The 24,197-nt window shown below is 46.0% G+C and overlaps 1 protein-coding gene across 9 annotated transcripts in view; it reads left to right on the forward strand.

The window, feature by feature from the left end:
• The first annotated feature begins 669 nt into the window (after positions 1–669).
• Positions 670–24,197, forward strand: part of SNTG1 (syntrophin gamma 1) — a 437,703-nt gene continuing 414,175 nt past the window's right edge. For 8 of the 9 annotated variants that reach the window (XM_053247887.1, XM_053247888.1, XM_053247886.1 and 5 more), the window contains exon 1: positions 1,865–2,965. The gene's annotated coding sequence lies outside the window, so the exon portion shown is untranslated. Of the gene's footprint in view, positions 914–1,864; positions 2,966–24,197 lie in introns of those variants that run through there. The other variant, XM_053247884.1, reaches the window with a different exon arrangement.

The following is a 24,197-nucleotide window of genomic DNA, read 5'->3' on the forward strand; positions in this document are numbered from 1 at the left end:
AAGCCCGGGGCATCCAAAGATGTCCTCTCTTCTTCGCCTGCTTAGCGGTTGCAAGCTGCCAGCGTGATAATTCTCCTCGCAGGGGTAATTAACAGCTCGCTGCCTCAGACGAGCAGGGCGGCATTTCACATGCCAGCAGTTTTCGCGTATGTGCTTAAGTAAGCGTCCCCCCACCCCCCGCCGCCGTTTAATTCCTTTCAGCCTCACAGTCTTTGAAACGGCGCATTATCAGCGTCTCGCACCATAAGCATCCCATAGAACGAATGCAAAATTATTTCTGCCGCAGCAGCTCCTTATTAGCAAGGAGGAAAGGCAGGAGAGAGAAACAAGGGAGGCGAGGCGGGCGGGAGGAGGGCGGGCAGGCTGGCTGGTATCTCCACGCTTGCGCTTGCTTGTGTAGGCGGTTTCTAATCAGCTGCCTTGTAATTAGAAAGCACGCAACGCGCGCAGGGAGGCGAAAGAACGTCCCTCGCTCGAAGCCCCCTAGCACGACAAACCAGAGCGAAGATGCGCTTCGAATCAGCAAGTAGGGAGGTCTGGCTGGGTGACGAGAAGCAGCGGCAGCCAATCAGGAAACAGGAGCGTGCCCTTCTGCCCCGCCCCGGAATTATACGAAGCCTTTTATTTGAGGAGAGGGGCGTCTTTTTGCGGTTTGGTGGCGTAGCCAGGAGGAGAGGGTCTTGAGCTCTTCATAGAGCGTCTTGAGCTCTTCAGCTTCACTTGCGTGGTAGTAGGCGCTCAGTGCATATGAAGCTGCCTTTTGTGTTCCCTCGAGCCCCGCTAAAAATCTGCTCTGACTGGCGGCACCTCTCCCCGGACTCGGGCATGGTTCTTTCCCAGCTATACCCAGAGATACCAGGGATTAGTGTGCGTTTTAGCGCGAGCCATGCCCCGCTGCCCCCTTGTTTCGCGGGTTAGTGAGATGTACTTAAACAAGACAAAGATTGCTTTCTCTCTTTTCTCCAGTGTGCTGCTGTTGCAGCTCGCGGGAGAAGGCTGTGCAAACCGTCTTCATTCATGCTTCGGGTACATTCTCGCAGCAAGGCTTTGTCCCCCTCCCACGCACATCGCCACACTTCTTTTTTGCGGGGTGGGGGAGCGGTAGGTTTGTGCGGTGGTTCCACCCCACATCGCCCTGATGTGGTTTGCACATATATAAGCCACGAACCGTTGAGTATTAAAATGTTGCTTTATCTCGGGTTTTCAATTTGATACTGCCCCCCCCCCCCAAAGCTGCCCGCTGAGAGGTACTCCGTATAAAATCCATCTTGCATCCCGTTCTTTGCGGCAATGTTTCATACCTATATAGAAATGTCTCACGGCTGAAGTCTTTCTGGATCTCACCGGAAACCTCATTTTCCGCCGCAACCAGATAGACAGAGGTTAGTTGGTTATTCAGTAGTGAGGGAAAGGCACTCTGCATATGTTCAAATATTTCCCAACCTTCCGCAGCACAGCTCTGGCACTGAAAACGGGTGTTGTGAAGTGAATCGGGCTCAAAAATTAAACACACTGTAGCCATATCCAGGATTTGATCCACTTTTTACTCCGCTACCTAACATAGTTATTTGCAGATCAAGTCTTATGAAATGTGAGACTTTCTTCAGAGTAAGCTTAGAGATGTCCCACTGCAGGTAGAGATCAATGTTAACCCTGGGAGGACGAAGAGAAGAGGGTTCACTAATCCAGCTCATCGGTGGTGCAAACTCACTATAAAACTCGCTATCCTGCCTCTGGCTTTTGGATGTTGTCCCCCACCCTAATACTGAAAGCAAGTATATAATTATGCTTGGCTTTTCCACCTCCTCTCTGCTTCCTCCCACCCGTCCGCAAACAGCAAAAGCAGGAGAAGGAGAGGCTAACTTTGTGCAACACGTGTTCGTTGAAACCAACTTCTGGGCTTGCTTCGCTCTTCCTGCCTATGCAGCTTTTCGCTCCTCATAATAAAAAGCCCAGCTGACGATGGATCATTTTCTTTCTTGTGCTCCGTTCTAGGTTAATGATTCCTATTAAACGGAATATAGCTGAGCAGCTTGATCTGTTTGGGAAGCAAGGAAGCCACGCCAATAGGCCCGTACCCCCACATTTGGGGAAGCGAGGAAGGAACACATGGAAGTGAGGTCAGGTAGCTTCAGGAACGGCTGAATAAGCGTCCAGGAGCGAAATGCCAGGCTGTCGCAGAGATGGCCCTTGGGTCAAAAGATCCACGTGCTTTGGGCAAGCGGCAGGTCCCGTGGCGCCCGCTTTCTTAAGGCACAACACCGTTTGAAAACTTCCTTCCGTCCCATCACCGCTGCGCTTTCCCGTGCAGGGCTAGGTTTGGAAAGGACCCTGCTGCGCCTTCCGGATTGTCTTCCGAGCGCCTGCTCCACCTGCAGAGGCATCATCGCAAGGCAACGCGCTGCGAAGAGCCCGGCGCCGTTGATCTAGGGGGAGGCACTGAAAGCGGAAAAGGCCAGGGCAAGGAAGCGAGGAGGGAGAGCGCGCTTTGCGCTTTGGTTACAGGTCTACGCCCGCAGGCATGGACAACGCCTCTAGAACTGGGCATCCAGTGGGATGAAGCGCCGCTGCGGTTGGTGTCTCTAGATCGGCTCGTTTCTCTCTGCTGCTGCTGAAAGGGCGATCCTCTCTGCTATCTGTTCATTCCCCCGCCCACCCCTTTCCCTTTTTTGGATGGACGCAAAGTAATCTCTTCCCCCACCCCATCCCATGCAGCTACAAACAGCAGCCGTAGGATCTCATCCCTCCCCAGTTTGGAGAGCTCCACAGCGACTTCAAGCCGATTCCTTTTGAAACATCAAGAGTGCAACTTGCGTTTCCAAGCATGGGCTATGCGATCAGAAGCCAGGGGCTGGCTCATTTCCCCCTGAGCTTCGAATAACTGAGTGGATTGGAGATATTTGGGAAATAAGTTTTCAGAGGTGACTCGAGGAGTTAAGTCCGGCGGTTCAGCACGAAACAGCAAGTAAGTGCTCCTGCCTCCTGGTTATACAGTCTCTAGAGAAGGGGTGCCTCCAGTGTGGCTTTTGTGGTGTGTGTGTGTGTGTGTTTAATTATCTCTTGCTCTTATACTCTTCTGGGATCTAGGCGGGGGAGAAGGTCACAGTCAGGGAATTAAATGCAGTTCTACATCTTGGATTGGTGATCTTCCTGTTGTTTCATTGGGGGCTCTGTTGCAGTACACCATCTGTCCAGCTCTGAATCACATTATAAAAGCTTCCCTTTCAGCACTAGGTATCTTAGCTTCAATGTGACGTTTGGGTACACAACTGAGCAAAGGTATAAATGTGCCTGTCCTGTGGTTTTGCCACTCGTCTTCCTTATAAATGTTAAATCTTTTGTCAGCACAGACACTCTCATTCAGTAATCCTGACATTATACTGCTTTGCCTCCTACTCCAGTGTGTTTCTGAAGCTCAAAGAGTTGTGGTTGCTGTATAATTTTGGACTCTTCCCCCTGTCTGTGGCATCCAGGAGTACCCTTTATATGCAGCTGGTGTGTTGTGTGTGGTTTTCTTTCTTTCTCTGTTTAGACCTGTTTACTCTCCACAGCATCACTGTAGAGAAAGAGATTTGTCATAACACACAAAAGCTAAATGTTAGATGATTTCAGTCTGGTGTATGAAAAGCTTGGTCAGTGTGTTTGATTTTGATAATTAAGTTTGGCTTTTTTTAAAAAAAACACCCTCTCATTGTCTTCTAATGAAGGAAGGGAGCAGGCCTAAGGAGTTGCAATCTTTATCTTGAAACTCATCACTGAGACAAATATGTCACATTGCAAAACACTGAGGTTTCCACTTCCACCTTCCACTCAGCACTCTGAGTGAATGAGCTAGTCAGCCAGCCTGCCTAACTCTCTTTCACATTCATCTCTAAAATACAGAGCTAAATGATGGGGCTGCCATGTGAATTTTGGCAAACAGCAAATTTTAGATTGTGTTTAATTTTTCCTCTATTGATTTCTTTTATTGATTTTTCTGCCATCTTCTTCCCCGAGACTGAAAACCACAGTCTTTTTGCCTTGCCCTTGCTTTGCATTTGCTTTCACCTGAAAGATTTACAGAGTAAGATCAGTTATACAGATTTATGGTCCATCCTGGGTATTTATCTAATAGTTTGATCTGTTCCAGTGAGCCTGTGAAAGCAGTGTGGGTGATGGTGGTGGGGGAGAGGGGACCAGATACTTTGTTCTGACTTGCAGAAATGAATGTTACTACATCAGAATTATAGTATTTAATAATGGGGAATGTATATGTATAGAGTCCTGTAGAAAACTAAATCGAAATGGGTTTATAACTTTTTCTGATCAAGGAGGTTACCCAGTAGATGGAGATAGTTTAATTCAGTGTCATTAAACTTCCTGTGTTGCTGCCCTATAATATGACTAGTACTTCAACTTTGGTTGATAGATGTTAGTAGATTTTCCTAAGTGAGATGAAACCTAAACCACAAGCTTGATGTACATTAGCTAAATCACTAAGCTAGGGTACAAGCAACGATGGGAAATTTACTAGATTGCAAGCTCCTTGGGATGTATATTCCCTGTTTGTTTGTATTGCTCTGTAGAGTGTCATGTTGCTATATGGTTAATAATAGTAATAACCTGTAAAGCAGGAGTTCTTATACTAGATGTTATTGGACTGCAGCTCCTTCAGTCATTGTGGGATAATGGAAATTGTAGTCCAGCATCTGGGGGCCCAAGTTTGAAAACTTGGTATAAAAGCAGTGCTTTCAGGTTAGTGTAAAGGGGTGGAAATAAGCCACTATTCAACTAGATAATGTGGTGCCCAAAAGGTTGGCTAGGATGAAAGAGTTGATCTATGTGAGTTGTGTGCATACATTTCTATAAGATAAATATATGGTTATATTTATGATATCCTTAAGACAAGGAAGTGCTTTAAGACAGGTGGAATGAACACTTCTACCTGCTGTGATTGCCTGGCTGGCTGGCTGGCCTTCTGATTTAATTAAATCAGGCAGATTCCTCTGCAGTGATTCAATTGGCAATACAGTCTGTCTCTGAACTGTACCTATGGGCTTATTGTAGTAGTTCCCCATGCAATTGCAGAGGGGCAGTCTTTCACTAAAGTGTGCAAGTGACTGTATAGAAACTAGTTCCTGCCTGGAGCTTGGGATTTGTTTAGAGAGCATTATGGTGGTTCCTTTGCTTAAGCAGAAACAACTACTGGTAGCCTGTTAGATTAGTTGATTTTTGAGGAATTGGGTGTCCTCTACAAAGTCCAGATGCAGGCTGCCAATCTGGCTTTCTGTTTTCTCCAGTTGTGCAATTTAACCTAATAATATCAAGGGAATAATTGACTTAAGATCTGTCTGCCTGAAGCGGATGGGGATCCAACCCCTGCTACAATTAGATGATAGGCCATTTGTCATTTTGTACTGATTACTGCCAGACAGCCCAATGAGATTGTTCCGTTGGGTTACAGCAAGTACTGAAGATTGTCTGCTTGCTTTCCCCAATTCATTAATTTTGTTTTTAAAGCTACATTTGTACAAATAATTATTCTGTTTTATGGATTGAGGTAGTGGTCATATACTTTGTTAAATCTGTTAGTGTGTCACAAACTGCAAGGGATGGTGAACTTCTGAGCATTAATGCCCCCCCCCCCCGATAATGTGTAGCAGTTTCTCTGACGTGGATAAACTCTATACAGCAGTGGTCCTCAACCTTGGGCCCCCGGATGCTGTTGTGATTAAGGTGGTCCCATCATCCTCAGTCACAAAGCCTGAAGGGGTGAGAGTTGTAATCCAATAATGTGTGGGGACCCAAGGTGGAGGACTGCCAATGATAAACATTTGCTTCTTTTTTCCTCCTTGACAGTCTCCAGATTTTTTTTAAAGGTGATACTGCTATGTAGGGACCTTTCTCCTCACTTGCAGGACCTTTCAGCACGGTCGTAAAGCAGGCAGTTTCCCCAGAAAGTCACAATCCCAGGCTTGAATCCAAATAACAAGGTTGCTTTGTTGAATAAAAATGAGAGGCTTGACTAAAATGATAATGAGGGATTTCTCACATGACTCGAACACTGGTGGATGCGTGCCCTGGCTCGGTGCTTTATCTCTGTTTCTACTTATAAATGTAAAGTTAAGGCTGACTTAGGGGGAGGCAGGGAAAGGAAGTGGTGGTGGGTTTTTGGTTCAGTCTGCTTTTGATTAAGGGGGAAGGAAACGGCTTTCCTGCTTGGTGATGCGGCAGCAACTTCTTTGTGGGTATGCAAGGACTTGGGCCCGGCTTCCGTGACCTAGTCTCTGGGGGTGAGGGAGGTAAGTGGGGCTGGCCTCTGCAGATTGCAGGAGGCTGCTGGGACTCAGGACATGGAATAAGGGGGCATGGTGGGGGACAATCTAAGAAGAATCTTTGGAGGAATCTCCTAACCTAGCCGGATAGTAACATGCACATGCATTCACACAGACACTCCAGAATAGGGGGAATTGGGGAGAGGTCCTAGGGTGGAGGAAGTGGGAAAGCCTATACTGTCTGCTCTCAACAGGAAGGAAAGGAATCTAGATCCTCGGTGGTGAGGGTGGAATGATGATGGGAAAGCAGAGGATCCCAACCTCTGAGATGGCCCTTAGGGGTTGAGCAAATTGGAGGGGTTTCTGCTGACTATCTTCATAGGGTGAAAGATGCCTCATGGGTGAGGGTGAAAGATGCCTCATGGGGTGAGGACTACCCCAGACCCCATTGTTCTCTTCCAGGTACTACCCCAAGTAAACATTAATCCAAGTTACTTGGGGTAGTACCTGGAAGAGAACAATGGGGTCTGGGGTAGTTAGCCATTACCTGAGAGTCTGATCTCCTGAGGAGAATGTAAGATGTTGACCCTAGAGATGTGCATAGATCCAGGTGGGGGAGGCTCGAAGGTGGGGGGTTGCTGCTTTAAGGGCGGGGAAGGGTGCACTTCGCCCCTCTTGCCCCTCTCCCCCCACCGGCATTCTGTTTTTAGTAAGTCCATGGGGCGGCAGCGTACCTCCCTGCCACCCCGTTTGCCCCCAATTACTGGATATACCTGGAAGTATCTGATGCTCCTGCATGTGCCGGCACACACCAGCCACACGTGCAACTGCACGCAGTGTGCGTGGATCTGTCCTGGTGCGCAGGCTCATCAGATACTTCTGGGTATATCCGCTAAATTGGGGCAAATGGGGTGGCAGGGAGGTATGCTATGGCCCATGGACTTACTAAAAATGGAGCACTGGTGGGGGAAGAGTGGCAGGAGGGTGTGCACCCTCCCCCACCCTTAAAGCAGCACCCCCCACCTTTGAACTGGCGGAACAACCTGCCATTGGAACCGGTTCGGAGGCCCATAAAGGGCCTCTGAACTGGTTCCGTCTACATCACTAGTTGACTCTGGGAATTAGGATTATCCAAGGGACATGACAGAGTTGAAATCAATGTGGAGGTCAGGAGAGCAGCAATGAAAGGTCAGGAGGATGACTGGTTGAAGGACAGGAAACAGAGGATAGGAATAAATGGAGAGTTTTCACAATGGAGGGAAGTAAGAGATGAGGGTCCCTCAGGGATCTGTACTGGGACCAGTGTGCTTTAATTTTTTCATAAATGTTCTAGAAGTTGGAGTAAGCAGCAAAGTGGCCAAATTTGCAGATGACACCAGACTATTTAGGGTAGTAAAATCCAAAGCAGTTTTTGAGAAGCTCCAAAAGCATTTCTCCAAACTGGGGGAGTGGGTGACAAAATGGCAAATGCGGTTCAATGTAAGCAAGTGTACAGTGGTGCATATTGGGGCAAAAAAAAAAAAATTCACATAAATGCTGATGGGATCTGAGCTGTCAGTGACTGAACAGGAGAGAGATTTGGGGGTTGTGGTGGATAGCTCATTGACAGTGTTGACTCAGTGTATGGCAGCTGTGAAAAAGAAAAATTTCATGCTAGGGATCATTAGGAAGGATTGAAAATAAGAATGTCAGTATTATAATGCCCTTATACAAAGCTATGGTGTGGCCACATTTGGAGTTCTGTGTACAGTTCTGGTCGCTGTATCTTAAGGAGAACTGGAAAAGGTGCAGCAGAGAGCAATCAAGGTAGTACACCTTCCTTATGAGGCAAGACTACAGCAGCTGGGGCTGTTTAGTTTGGAAAAAAGGCGACTACAGGCAGACATGATAGAGGTGTATGAAATTAGGCATGGAGTAAAGAGAGTGGACAGAGATAAATTTTTCTCCCTCGCACAATACTAGAACCAGGGATCATCCCATGAAACTGAAGGTTGGGAAATTTAGAACCGACAAAAGGAAGTACTTTTTCACACAGCGCATAACTAATCTATGGAATTCTTTGCTGCTGGATGTGATGATGGCCACCAGCTTGGATAGCTTTAAAAGGGGCTTAGACAAATTCATTGAGGTCAGGTCTATAAATGGCTACTAGTCTGTCTATAGGCCACCTCTAGCCTCAGAGGCAAGATGCCTCCCTAGGAACATAGGAAGCTGCCATGTACTGAGTAGGACCATTGGTTTATCTAGCTCAGTTTTGTCCTCACAATCTGGCAGCAGCTTTTCCAAGGTTGCAGGCAGGAATCTCTCTCAGCCCTATCTTGGAGATGCTACCAGGGAAGGAACTTGGAACCTTCTGCTCTTCCCAGAGTGGCTCCATCCATTGAGGGGAATATCTTACAGTGCTCATACTTCTAGTCTCCCTGTCATATGCAACCAGGGCAGATTGTACTTAGCCAAGGGGACAAGTCATGCTTGCTACCACAAGACCAGCTCTTCTCCTGGGCATGTGCCACCGCGTCAGATACATCTGGGTATATCTCTTCTTGCAGTAGAGGGTTCGAGGCTGTCGCTAGGAGCCTGGGTGCCTTGGTGAGCACACTGAAACAGTTTTGGAGTGTTTGTTTACACACACACACACACACACACACACACACACACACACACAATCTTTTGATCCTCAAACAAGCCCTTAAGGCAGCTAAAACACAGTTAAAACATACTATCATTTATTTTAGTGTTATACACTGCCTTTGGCACAAAACCATAAAAACAGAACAGAACTTATTGAAATAACTAAAGCCAAATGAATCACATTAAACCAGAATGGCCAAAGAAACCTAAAAACCCCACAAAATTCTGGGGTTGGGGAGATAACAGATGCCAGCCCTGATCCTTAAACACTTTCTGTATATGTTCTTATACGGAAGTATTTTTTTCACACAATGCATAATCAACTTGTGGAATTCTCTGCCACAAGATGTGGTGACAGCCAACAACTTGGATGGCTTTAAGAGGGGTTTGGATAACTTTATGGAGGAGACGTCTATCAACGGCTGCTAGTTGGAGGGCTATAGGCCAGCCTCAAAGGCAGGATGCCTCTGAGTACTAGTTGCATGGGAGTAATAGCAGGAGAGAGGGCATGCTCTCAACTCCTGACTGTGGGCTTCCTGGTGGTCCACTGTGTGAAACAGGATGCTCGACTCCGAATACTAGTTGCAGGAGAACAAAAGCAAGAGAGAGGGCATGCCCCCATTTCTTGCTGTGGGCTTCCCAGAGTCATCTGGCGGGCCACTGTGTGAAACAGGATGCTGGACTAGATAGGTCTTGGGCCTGATCCAACAGTGCTGTTCTTACAAGGGTGAAAGTTGAGCCATGCCTGTCTTGCCCTGTGGTCTCAGGAAAGCTAGAGGCTCCATCGGGGAAGCTCATTTGGGGTGTTAGGGTGCCCAGTTTGCGCCTTTACAGGATAGGGAGTAGCTGTTGGGCCACTTCTCTCTATTAGCCTCCCTATGGGACTCCTAGCTGCATTGGTTGCCGCTGTCTTATTCCTGGACTCTTTTGAGGGCAGGCATGCTGGACTGTGTGTCCTTAGGAGCGTAGGGAGTTGCCTGGAGGCCCACATCTGGACCTCCTAACCATACTGTGGTGCAGCAGGGAAATGCTTGACTAACAAGCAGAAGGTGGCCGGTTCGAATTGCCGCTGGTACTATATCGGGCAGCCGCGATATAGGAAGATGCTGAAAGGCATCATCTCAGACTGCGTGGGAGATGGCAATGGTAAACCCCTCCTGTATTCTACCAAAGAAAACCACAGGGCTTTGTGGCTGCCAGGAGTCGAAATTGACTTGTCGGCATGCTTTACCTTTAACCATACTAAGACCAGGAGGATGGTGGGGGAGAGACTCTGCCCCTTTCATGTGCTGAGGATGGCAGAACATTGTTAGAGAAGTATAAAACTGTAGTAGATATATTCAATGGGGAAATGCTTAACTAACAAGCAGAAGGTTGCCAGTTCGAATCCCCGCTGGTGTGTTTCCTGGAAACACCTATATCGGGCAGCAGCGATATAGGAAGTTGCCGAAATGTTTTCTTTGGCAGGAGGGGTTTATCATTGCCACCTCTCGCACTGTGCGGGAGGTGGCAATGATAAACCCCTGCTGCCAAAGAAAACCACAGGGCTCGGTGGGCTTCAGGAGTCCAAATCAACTTGAGGGCACGCTTTACCTTTAGACAGTTCAAATAGAGCACATCAGGTTAACAGGCCTCTGGCTCTTGGGAACATTGGCAGCTGTCCACTGTGATCTTAGAACCAATGATGCTGAGGCAGGAGTATGTACAGTAACAGGCTCACAAGGAGATGGAAGGACCTTGAGAAGCCCAATGATGAAGACAGACATATGTTCTATAGTCTGAAGGAAGAGGTTTTGAAGAACAGGCATTCACTCACTGCAAATCTGAAGCAAATCTCACTGCAAATCTGAAGTGATACACACTGCCCTTCAAGGCAAAGCAAGTGTGTGTTGAAGCCATTTCTGCCATATGTGGTGAATGGCTGTTTTTAACAGTACACTTTGTGCTCCTGTCTTGAAATCTTAGGTAAGAGACGCCTGGAACGTTGGGTGCAAATTTGAAGGAGTAGGACTTGAGCCTGTATCTCACTCGCTAAAATAAGATGGGAATACATGAGGGTCATAGGTGCCATGCCACATCACCCTTTCCATTGTAGAACAATGTATCCTGTTGATTGTGAGCAAGTCACTTACTATCCAGTATGTGAAAAGGTTGTTGGGTGACATCTGCAAACTTAGAGCATTGCATGATTGTCTCCTAATCTCTGCTGTCTGTAGTGAAAATAGGTGTCCTCTGACACTTTAAAAGTATTGTTCATGAGCTTTCGTAACCTACATCTGATGAAATAAGTTGTAGCCTACAAACATTTGTGCAACAAATACATCTTGGGGTTTGTGGTGTTACTAGATTCCTTGTTTTTGCTTAACAGGCGAATGTGCCTGGTTTTTTTTTAATTTGTTTGGATGTTACTCATAGCAACACCTGTAATAGTCATGTTAATGACATGAGATCTTGGGGATATTATTAGTCCTGGTGAACTGTAGGCAACATTTCAGACTTGTAAGACCCAGGCAGGTATCCCATTAAAATAAAAACATTCTGACTCAGATCTTATTGGAGAAAAAATACACAACTGTGCCGCATACCTTTAGATATACTGTTTCAAAAGTTCTCTTTCCTCCTCTAATACCTTAAAAGAAAACGCCAGTGTGTTTTTCTTCAAAGATTTTTAAAATCTTTCTGAATTAAGCTCACTAGGGCAGGAAAACTCCATAGCTGTGGTTCTCTAACTGTGGACAAGTTTGGGGTATTGGGCAGCTGGAGGAGGCACAAAACATTCTAGAGAGAGACAGGATCCTGAGGCAAATTATGCCACTCTCCTCCACCAGCTATTTGAATGCCTCCTGGCAGTGAACTCTTGCTGATTCTATTGGTATCCTTACTGTCCCAGCGTTCCAGTATAGGAATGGAAAGAAGCGGATTCTGAAAGAGATTCTTTTTAAATTTCCCTGTCTGTAACTTTGCAAGAGGGTTAAAAATATCCTGTTCCACCTTCTCAGTAACTTGGCGCTCAATTACAAGGAATTATTTTATAGAATCCAGGAGAGTGTTTCCTTGTTTTTTGCAGCTTCAGTGATGTTAAAATATGAAATCAACACAATGCCAAATTGTTATGTTTTAATAGAAATAATTGCTGGTTAAGCACACTGCAGTAAATCCCATTGGACACAAATGAGTGTTCAATGGGATTGTACTCTCTAGTGCTCTTAACTTAAGCAATTATTTCTATTAAAACAATTTGCCATTGCATTGATTTCATATTTTAACATCACTGAAGCTGTAGAAAAAAAGGATTTCACATTTTTACAATGAGTCTTACATTGACATTACATTTGTTTTGAAATATGTATCATCCCAATTGTGTTCAATTAGAGTAAATCCCATTGATTTACTCTAACTGAACACAATTAGGACTGCATCATACATCTTTTAAAACAAAGTATAAATGTAAAAAGTGTAAAGTTAACATGACATGAAGTTAGCCAACAAATGTAGTGTAAAATATAATGGGCATTAGGTATTTTGGATTATCAGTTTTTTAGGTTGACTGGACTTTTAAAAGCAGAGTTTGCTTTTTGTTTGCTTGTGAGATATTAAAGCAATATTTGATGGTAGTGCTTTTGACTTTGTAAACAAATGTGATATAGTGAAGATTCTGAGTTGGAATGATGGCTGGCTTAGTCTGTGGAAGGTTTCCAGCTTAGAATTAGGGTTAGAGAGAATCTCTGACAAATTGGCCATTGGCAACTACTGAAATACTCAGAGTGAATGTTTGGAACAAGTGGAGCCTGGCCAAATGGGGCCTATTGGGATCCATTTTATTCTGAAATGAATGTGTATGGGTGGGGTTTTCTCTCTCTCTCAAATTAATTTACTCAAATATGACTTAAACCAATGCTTTTGCCACTGCCTATGTTGGTAGTAGTGGGGCTGCAATACACAAAGCTGTCCTTGAATAATTGTCCCATCTTGGGGCAGTGTGGATAAAAAAATGGCTACAGCCATGAGCAAAAGATGACTGCCAGTGCAGCAAGTGGGGTCCCAAATGAATTGATTATTGTTCCATGCATGCTCCTGCAGGTGCCTTTAAATTATATGCATTGTTTCATGCTATGACATGAAATGCAAGGAAAACAGTTACTTGTTAGGAGCTGAGACTTAATCACCAGCTCTTCAAACAGATCACCATTTTAGCTCTCTAATTATCAATTATCCATGTCTTTGCTCCTCAGATATCTCTGCTGGTACATTCACTTTGCACTGGGTGGAACAAAGTTTAGTAGATGAACTTATGGGTTGAAGTAAATGTTGCCTGCAATTCCTGCAGTTCTGTCCTCCAGTGTATAAAGTGTTACAAGCTTTTTGTGTGTGTTCATACGGCAGGAGCTTCGTTCCAGTCCTGCTGTGTTCTGAATGGGATGGGAACCAATTTTCCCATTTTCTGTTCACACCCATTCATTCTACTGACACTTGGATATATAAATCTTAGATGAATCACGCCCACATGCCTAGGATTCAGAGCACAGCAGGTTCTTTTCCCAAGTAATTTCCGCGCAAGTGTTCATATATAAGTGGTAGAGATAAACACAGCTTACATTCTGCAGACACAGATGCTTGAGCTGTTACTGCCTATCCTCTCCCTTTCCAGGCTAGTTTATGGGTATCCATGCATTCCATGGCTTGTTCTGTGTTGGAGTATTGATCGCTGCTCTGAGGCCAGGCTCATTATTTTCAGTGTTTCTGGTAATTAGGATGTGGGCCTACCTCTGTACCACATTTCAGGTTTCCTTGTGCTCTGGCTGTACCTTAATTTTGATATGCCAGACAGTGAGCATGTGGCTGAAGTTTAAGCACGCCTTTATACGCAGAAACTTAAGTGCAGGTCAGAAACCAACATATGCACTTAGGCAAGGTCTAGCATCATTAAACTTTTATTAGGGTTTCGGTTGTAACAGTTTTATCGGGAAACTGTCATAATATACCGTGGGCTGGAAAATGATGTGCCAGCTGCCATAACCAGCAAGTATAGAAGTAGACTAATTCGGAAATTTGTGTGAATCTATTACTTGGCTCTTAAAGTTGTAGCAAGCTTTAATTCTAACCCTCCAGCAACAAAAATGGGATGTAAGCTTAAAAAGCCTTAAGACGTCACATTAGGAAGCATGAAATTATTTCCTCCCCCAAAACTGCTCTTGAAAAAATTTCACTATCTCATTTACTATATAGATTTATTTTAACAATTTTGGACTCCAATTTCAGTGTTTCAGGCCTTATGCTTAAGGAAGAAGAAAAGGGAGGCAGGTAATGGTCCATCTTTAGGAAATATTTTTTTCTGATAAATTTCTGGGAGGGGTGTTATTCTTTACAACAGTTACAACTTTGGTTATTGCAGGATCTGATAATTAAATCAACTGAGCTCTTGCAGTTCTGCTAGTCACAACCTCTATACTGCAAGTCCCTCTCACTCATTGACCTATGCAACTTATGTTTACCCATATTAAATTACTCCAGGTATCACTGCAAATATTTATATACTACTTTTAAACAAAAACATTTCTCAAATGATATATACAGAAAAAGAAATAAAATAGTTTCCTATCCCCAAATAGGTCACAATCTAAAAATACACCTTAGCCCTGTGCAGGCAAACTTGACTTTCTAGCTGTTGTTGAACTACAACTCCCATCATTCCCAGCCACGTGACTGGGAATGATGGAGTTATAGTTCAGCAACGGCTGGAGAGCCAGGGTTGCCTACCTTTGCCTTAGCCTTTACTCTGCATTCTGAGGCTACAGCCTGGCACTCCAGCAACTCCACTCCTTAGGACCCATTTTATCTTATGACATCACAATATTTCTGTTACTGTGTGGGTTGTACCAATTTCCCACAGGGGTGGCATTTTAAACGTAACATGAGCAGGCAGGGAAGTGCCAGAGCCTTTCCACCACCCTTGCTTCTCCTTCCCCTCACAAGTCACTTCTTTCCAGCCATTTTCTCTTCCAATGGGGATTACTTGAAGCTTTACTAGGAGAAAACAACTGGAGAGATCAGGGTTTTTCTGTGTCAGGAGAAACATATGTTCTTGTCCACCAAATCTGCTTTAAATGCCCCCTGCATTTAGGAAATTGGCAAGGCTTCTCTCTTTTTGGTAACACATGGGTTGTCTTGCTGTTGGGCTAATATGGTCTTCTGTCTCGCAATGGAGTCTTTGCATTATGGGCTCTGCAGATGGTACATGAGTATGAATAAGAGAAAGCTCAACAGTGATTCCACCTCCTTCCGGAGCTGAGCACCAGCTTATCGAGTTAGTTGAATTGTTGGTTCCCAGGGTCTCAACAGAGCAGGCAGAAAGCAATATAGGCTCTTTCTCCCCCAGTGTTGTGTTTAACTTTTTTCATCTGTGCTTGGAATGAGGTATGTTCTGGGTGGCAGTATCAAGGCACTGTATGCGTGTGAGCATTCGGGATGGGGCCTTCTTGATTCAACCTGAGCAGGATCTGAATTGAGTGAACATCCAAAAACTTATGAGAGTGTGCACATGTGCATGCCTTAGAGGGAACACTGCTCACATCCTGCAACATCTAAATTGCAGAATTCAGGACTCACCTGGATTGCATAGGCATCTCTTTTGTCCTTTTCACCAGATTCCAAGGGAGGAGAGTATGCGAACTGACACCAAAAACTTTAAGTATTACTTTAGATACTATCAAATAGTCCTTCACCAGCTTCAGGAATATGTGTGATTTAGATTAGAAACAGACATGAATGGAAAGAGGTAGATCCTTCTTGGTAGGTAAGTAAGTTTATTCTTAGTAAGAAAGAAACATTTTGAAGGATGCAATTGCATAATGTGTTACTAGACCTATCTTGTCCCATGTACTTTACTGAGCCTGTTTGCTGTGTCCCAAGCTCCTTCCTCATCAGTTCCAATCGCTATAAAGATGAGTGCTCACAACTTTTCAGGGACTCTACTTAAATAATGTACTGGTGACTTTGACAAGAATGAGTGAGGGAGAGGCAGGAAGGTCAGTCCAGATCCCTCAGGAGAGGAGAGCTGGTCTTGTGGTAGCAAGCATGACTTGTCCCCATAGCTAAGCAGGGTCTGCCCTGGTTGCATCTGAATGGGAGACTTGATGTGTGAGCACTGTAAGATATTCCCCTCAGAGGATGAAGCTGCTCTGGGAAGAGCAGAAGGTTTCAAGTTCCCTCCCTGGCTTCTCCAAGATAGGGCTGAGAGAGGTTCCTGCCTGCAACCTTGGAAAAGCCACTGCCAGTCTGTGAAGACAGTACCGAGCTCAGAGGTGTAACTAGGGAAAACGGCGCCCGGGGCAAGCACTGAAATTGCGCCCCCCCGCCGCGCCCCCCCTGCCGCTGCTGATACATCTGACTGACACACATGTGTTTTTTCCTCACAAGCAGCAACCCTGTGGAGTTGGCCTGTATCTCAAACAACAGAATTATGATGCAATGATTGATGATACACACCACATTATACTTAGGTTTTTCCTCACAAGCAAGAGACAATCTCCAAAGGTCCTGGCATATAACCCCCTCCCCCATTTTTCTTGCCAAACTTTGTGTCTTTAGCAGGATACCACAGGCACTTGTTAAAGCTAACACTGCAGGTTTTTCTGAGATGGAGCTGTTATAGGAGCACTTCAGCGTAAACTGAGATCACAAGGCAAGCTTTCACAGTGCAAAAACGAGCATGCCAGCAAGCAGAACTCATGGTAAAACTCTCTTGAAACACCTTGTAACAATGCACAGGCAGCTATGTTACACTGCTTGAGTCAACTCACACTGCTGTACTACCCAGGCTGTGGGAATTGACTCTCAGTTCCATATACATGCATGCATTTAAGATTGAGTGCCAAAGAATCTTTATGATTGTTTTTCTTTCTTTTGGGGCGGAGAGAGGACCGTATAATGCAAACATTAACACCTGCTAGGCACCTGAGACCATAGTTGGGCAGCTAAATAAAAGCCTGATTCTTTAATATGTTTTTTTCCACATGTGGCCTCTGTAGTTTTTGCAACTCATTCTCACCCTGACACTTGGTCTGCTGCTTCCACCCACCCGCCGCTGAATCCTTTCTTCCGTGCCGGGTGTCCTTGTGTGTCCTCGTCGTCCTGCCTGCGCCTGCTGCAGTGCAGCCCCAGCCCCAGCAACGACGCTTTCCTCCGTGATGGCGACCGCACCCCCACGTGCAGGCGAACAGAGGAGGATGGACGCACTGCACGCATGTGCAGCGCGACACGGCACGCCGGCCGAGTTGCGCATGCGTGCGTCACTGACTAGAGACCTTCTCGTTGGCAAGCCACTAGAGGGCCTCTTTCTGGCTGTTCCAGACTAAGCAAGCGATGGAGCGAGTGAGCCTCAGCCAAGGGCAGGCGCAGTGAGCAGTATGAAAGGCGCCTGCTGCGGCGCCCACCGCCGCCAAGCCAGGCCACTGACTGGCTGCCAGCAAAGCAATGGGGAGGGGTGCGGGCGGTGCGGAAGGGACCGCTCGTGGGGGAGGGGGCGCCGATGCGCTCCCTTGACTGCTGCTGCGCTGCTGCACTGAGCAGAAGAAATTTGTATTAATTTTTTAAAAAAAAACTTTTTTGGTCATGGCGGCGCCCCCCATGTGACCCGAAAAGATGGCGCCCGGGGCATGTGCCCCCCCTGCCCCCCTATAGTTACGCCTCTGACCGAGCTAGATAGACCAATGGTCTGACTCAGTATATGGCAGTTTCCTATGTTCCTATCTTTGTTGTTAACCCATCATCACTGGCACAGAGAGTAACCCTGTGAAAACATAGGACGGATAGCAAAATAGTTTCACAGTCTAAATAGTGATTCTGTTTGAGACGTTTGGGCCCTTATAACAGTCTGTCTATGCATTATACAAGCATGTATGCTATTGTAGTGATAGTAAGGCTTTAGTGGAGGACTAGGCCTCAGAGTAACTGTTTGGAGGCATTGGGCTTTTCCTAATAAGGAAGAAAGCCTGGGAAAATAAAAACTAAAGGACCAATCCAGAGTAAGGGGCAGGGTTTACTGGACAACTGTCTAGGGAGCGCCAGCATGGTGTAGTGGTTAGAGTGCTGGACTAGGACCAGGAAGACCTGAGTTTAAACACCCATTCAGCCATGATGCTCACTGGGTGACTCTGGGCCAGTCATATATCTCTCAGGCTACTCTACCTCACAGGGCTCTTGTGAGGATAAACATAAACATGTAAATTGCTCTGGGCTCCTTGGGGGAAGAGTGGGATATAAATGTTATATATGTTGGAAGAGTTTCTGTTCTAGAGTCAGTTTTGCCTTGGAGTTCTCTCCTAGAGCAGCAGGTTCAGAAGCTGCTAAGGGGAAAGGGAGTAGCTTTTGCTGGGAATCAACTGGGAATTGCTTACCTGGGTAGAGTTGACATGCCCCACACTATTCCTGGTTTCATCCGGATTTTAAGCATCTCACCCAGATTGCTTAGCCCACCTGGATTTCTTTCTTTCTTTCTTTCTTTCTTTCTTTCTTTCTTTCTTTCTTTCTTTCTTTCTTTCTTAAAAAGCTAAGTACCTGGATTTGGAAAGCCAGAATATGGCAACCCTAACCCAGAAGTAAGTAGGAAGGACAGGGACCAGGCAGGGAATTATGTTTAACTTCTTGGATCTGTGTTATAACTTTATTGTAATTCTTTGGGGGTTTGTCTGAAAGGATGCCAAATTTGCTGAATCCTTCTGCATTTTTCCTTACCATTGTATTTTTTAAAATAAACCATTGTTGTTCTGAGTGTCACTCCTCATTGGGTCCTGCCTAGTCCCACATTCTTGAAGACCTAAGACCAGGGTGGATAAAAATAAATGATTTTTAAAATTTAAATTGCATTTTCTTTTTAAAAAAGCTTTTTGAGGGGAAAAAAACTCTCTCTAAAGATAGTTTCCTATTTAAGATACATAATAGTCCAAAGGTTATTCATCATGAAATAAGGATTCATTTTTAATTATGTAGCATGAGGCTGTATATATGCAGTGTTCAAATTTTTTGGTAAATGAATTCCATTAATCCATTCACAATATAATGCTCTTCCAGAGGTTTCTGTAAGATTATTTTAGGCAATTTTTCTGTCTAAAAGAGGACCAAAAATGAAACCTTCATCTGGTTGTAAATATTAAGATTGTACCAGCAAGAATGAGTCTTTATGTAAAAAAAAAGAAAGAAAAAAGATTCAAATCTAGTCTTACTGACTAGTGCTTTAAATCATGATTTAAATTGATTTGATTTAAATCAAATCTACCCTGCCTAAGACTGCTCAATCTTGTGTGTAAGGGAGGGTTTTCCACTTTACTCTCCCAGGATATCCCCTTAGAAGGATGAATCTTCCTGCCTAGAAAAGTGGATGGTGGCAGCCTGCCTGAGAACTCCCTGCAGCTAAGGGAGGGAGTTCCCCCTTGATAACCACAGCCATGCACAATTACAGGATCAACAGGAGTGTGCTGATATGCTCCATAGCCCCACTCAGTTTCCCAAGGATGTATTTGTCATATGCTATATTCATGTACAGAGACAAATGCTGCATTTGGAGAGGGATCCTCCCAGAGATTGGGAACTTTGGGGAGCCCAATATTCCTCATCATGGGGAGGATCACTTCTTGGGTTGTGCAAAGCTTCAGATAGCTATTTGGATTTGGGCCAAATTAAACTGCTGTTTGGTACAGGGCAAATTGAAGTGGACCAGGCCAGTTAGAATGGGCTACTGAATATTCTCATCTGCTCTTTGCTGCTGCCCTGTCCTGACCTATGAAACTACTTAACAGCATGGGCAGGAGACAGGATGGAGATAATTCATTTTCCACAGTTGTCTGAGGTCATCCGAAATAGCAGGTTGTGTGCCAATCATACCTCAGGAAGACGTGTAGTAGAATTTCAAAGTATATGGTAATATCCAGTAGTTAGGATGGGGGTGCCAAACCCCCAGTTCAGTTCCTGTCTTGCTTCAGGGAACATAGTTTTTGAGAGAGCCCTCAATCAGGCCTGTTTCTCTTCCTTCCTTCCTCCTCTATTCCCCCCACCCCCACTTGTGCCAGGGTGGGAAGGGAGTCATATTTTCATTACTTTCTGATAAATTCAAACCATTTCCCCCCCAGTTTACTTAATTCGGTCAGTTGGCTCCGTTTATTCTTTCATTTCTTTAACTTTGATTTCTGCCACCGTCCTTGTCTTGTTCTCCTCACTCATGATGGAGCCATCTCATGCTGGGGATTTATTGGGGGGGGGGGTTCCCTCTCGGAGGGTCCCCACTGGGAAGCACCCTTCCTCTTTGGGAAGCACCTTTCCAAGAGAGGAAGGAAAACGCACTCCTTCCCCCCCCCCAGCAAGAAATGCTCCCACTCTCCCTCTCCTGCTGAGCCGAGCAGCGTGCTGATCCCTGCTGCCCCATTAATGGAAACTTTACTACCATCTGCAGTGCAGGAGCGGCCTTGAAAGTCTTCAAAAAGATGAAGCACCTGAAGGAGGAGAGCGCTAAAGCTGCCAACAAGCCCAAGCAGCCACACAGCGCTTTCCTAAAGGCCTCCTGGCCGCCATTCTACAGATACAGAGCAGCACAGACATAGCAGCACTTCTGATGGGCGCCTCTTTAACACCCGCGCCAAAGCTTCCTGGCACTCCACAGGGGGAGGGGGAACCCGGCCCGCTGGTCATTCCCCCCTCATCCCAGCCAGCAACATAGACATCACCTGTTTCCTCTGAGCTTCCCGCAGTGCCGGCAGAGCCCTCTCCTGAACCTGCATTCTTTCCTATAGAGGTTGTGAGTACTGACCCTTCAGGGTACCCTACACTGTGTAGACCTATTGCCCCAGATTTGGAGCTTTGGCTCAAAGAGTTTATATAGAAAGAACTTAAAGCCAAGGCTATCCCTGCATCCCCTCCTCCCCCATCTTTGCTCAATCCCATTCCTACTGCTCCTGTTCCTAAGTGTTCCAAATGCCCCTCCAAACCTGATTTCCTGTCGTCCTTTCCAGGCTCTAGCCCTACCGGGGTGGGGTCATTCCTCTTAACGAAAGGGGACAATTTTTACCAAGACCTCTGAAGCCGAAACTAAGAAAGAAAAGATGTTTACCCTCCTCCTCATCATCATCTCAGGAGGACCCTCCTCCCTCCACACCGAACCCATCTCTCTCAGCTCCTGACTCTCAGCCTTTACTTCTTAACCCTATCCTCCCTCCTTCTCTTCCCCCCATAGTTCCTCAGAGACCTCTCCCGGGGCCCCCTCCCTCTGGTTCCCCTCATTCCTCTTCTTATACTGAGAAGGGAGAACTCTCCGAGGAGGAATCATCCGCTCAAACTGCTTGTTCTGTTCGACTATTTGCAGCTTCAGATTTTGAGGTCCTACTAGCCAAGGCAAGGAGGACCATTAAAGATGTGTCCACAGACTCAAGCTGGCTTGGACCAAGTAGTATTCCCCTCTACCTCCCCTCCTGCTCTTTCCGTCTCCTTCCCTCCTCTATTCAAAGAAACCATGCTGTTGGAATGAAAGGTGCCCTTTTCTGCCAAGCCCTCTGCTCCATGCCCTAAAATCTCTATACCTTTCCCAATAATATTATGGCTTTGTTATTCTCTTCCATTGTAGATGCCCTTGTGGCACAGTTAGTGTTGGGAACTCTCATAAATAAGGAGGGAGACGAGCAACTCAAAATTTCCAAGGATAAGAAATGTGATTTGCTCCTCCGTAAGGTACATGATACATCAGTGACAGTTGTTAGAGCAGCAGCCTCCAATTTTGTCTTCACTCAGGCCTCCGCGTTATGGCCAAAGGAGTTCATCCAACTCATTCCCCCCAAGAACAAACAACAGGAGATCAACAAGCTAACTGAGGCCGCTGCCTTCATGGCCGATTCAAGCTTGGACTGTATCCAACATGCATCCAGGTCCGTGGCAGCAGGGGTGGCATGATGAGCGCACCTTGCTAATAAAAAGCAGCTACATGACCTCTGTTCAGAACACCATACTGGCGTCCAGAGGGCCTTCTACCAGTCAGATTTATCATGCCAATTGGGCAGCATTCTGTAGGTAGGCACGTAGGAAGCACCTTTCCCCTATCCCTGCAGGAATTCCTGAAGTTCTCACCTTCCTCCAAGAAGGTCTAGACATTGGCCTACGCCACAACACCCTTCATAGGCAAGTTTCTGCTCTTTCATCGGTCTTGCACCTTAACCTGCAGGGTTCTTCCCTTCTTCACCCTCACCTCAGACATTTCCTGAGGGTGGCCAGCAACCTGGCTCCCCCACCATACATAGATACCCATCCTGGGACCTCAACAAATTGTTGAACACTCTTAAGCCCTTCAAACCCTTGATACTCCTGAAACTCTTCTCCTATAAAGTCCTCTTACTCATGGCCATAACTTTAGCTCACAGAGTATCGGAGCTGGGGACCCTTTTGGCACGAAAGGAACTCTGCAACTTTCAGCAGGATGCCATCCTCCTCCTCCACCCTACATTCATCCCAAAGATTAATTCCCCTTTCCATAGGTCTCAAGACGTAGTTCTTCCCTTCTTTTGTCCTTCCCCCATCCATCCAAAAGAGAAACGATTCCACACCTTGGACGTCCGGAGAGTTCTATGGATCTACCTAAGACACACTAAACACCTTCAACTTTCCAATTCCCTTTTCATCTCCTTTCACCCCACATCCTTAGGGAATAAGGTCTCCAAGACCACCCTCACTAAATGGATCCAGGCCACTATTTCTTTGGCATACGAATCTCTTGAATTCCCGTTCCAAAGGGCATCATGGCGCACTACACTTGTAGTGCCAGCGCTTCAGCTGCCTTCTCAGCTAATGCCCCTATACATGTTATTTGCCAGGTGGCTACGTGGTCTTCAACATCTCCATTCATTAAACATTACAAAATTGCCTCCTTTCACTTGGCCTAGGCAGCTCTTGGCCATACAGTTTTGCAACAGGTGGTCTGACATATCCACCTTCCCCACCACTTGCTCTTCTGCTTGGGCATGTCCCATTGTTTAGGATGACCTCAGACAACTGTGGAAAAATAAAAATTGGCTTTACCTTTGAAGGGTTCTTTTTCAGTGTCTGAGGTTATCCTGCCCACCTGTGGATGTCTACTTCTTCTCCATGGGACTAAGGGCAAGTTGTGGGAGGAGGCTGACTCCCAGGGTATTAGATTTCCCTCTGTTACTGTATCCTTTGTTCTCTTTGTGCTAGGCTGATCTCCTCTCTTTTGTTCGTTCTCTCTCTCTCATATATTATAGTTACCTATTGTAGCCTAGACACTGTATGCCAGACTCAGCAGTCCAGAACTGCGGGGTTTGGCACCTCCAGCCTAACTACTGGATATTACCATCTACTTTGAAATTCTATTTCCTGTCTTCCTGAGGCATGATTGGTGGTACACAACCCATTGTTTAGGATGACCTCAGAAACTGCAAAAAAGAACCCTTCACAGGTAAGACCAATGTTTTTTTGCTTACAGGTTTTCCCTGCAGCCTTGGGAATGGCATAGGTGGTCCTAGGAATGCAATGGCTGCATCCCTAGAAAAGGCTACAAATCCCAGGAGCACCTATGCCATTCCTAGGACTGCAGGGGAAAACCTTGCTGGCAGTCATTTTGAACCTGAGGCCAGTACTGCCATTGCTTCTTTGCTACTGGAAACAGGTTAAACTACCTCCAGCCTGTCTTCTGCCCCTGGTTTAGGATGTAGATTTGGGGAGTGGTGGGTAGGTGGCAAAACTTTATCCCCGGAGGGAAGCAAATGCCAAAACAACCACCAAAGTGGGCCCCAAATGGCAGAAACTGGGTAGAAGGGGAAGCTATTCACATGAGCAGCCCAACCCAGGCTACGGCAGCCCAGCCTGGGTTGGGCTGCTCGTGAGGAACATCAGCATCACTCCTGATCCTGGTGCTTCCGCCCCCGCTAGCCCGACTTCTAACCCCGGCCCTTAACTGAAGTTAGAGGGTGTGAGCACACCCTCAATCCCAGGTTCGGGATCATGTGTGTGCTCTGGCTGCATGTAGCACAAGGATGAGCCAGCACCCTTTGAAAGGAATTAACCATTGAACAGGGCTGTTTTAATCCCTTTCCTCCAAACTGTTTCCCAATATCAAAAGCACAGCCTGTGCCTAGAAGCTGACCATCAGCTTGAGGGAAGAGTTCCTGCAGCATCACTCTGTAAATAACACCAGACAGATCTCAGCTTACAAAACAAGTCTGCTGGGGGAGTGGGGAACCTGGGATTCTCCTGCTGTCTTTCTGACATCCCCAATCTATGTACTTGTTTTGGAAAAGTGAGAATAAAGACAATAAAAGACAG

This window comes from Hemicordylus capensis, chromosome 4 (genome assembly GCF_027244095.1).
Source record: "Hemicordylus capensis ecotype Gifberg chromosome 4, rHemCap1.1.pri, whole genome shotgun sequence".
In the NCBI taxonomy this organism is placed as follows: domain Eukaryota; kingdom Metazoa; phylum Chordata; class Lepidosauria; order Squamata; family Cordylidae; genus Hemicordylus; species Hemicordylus capensis.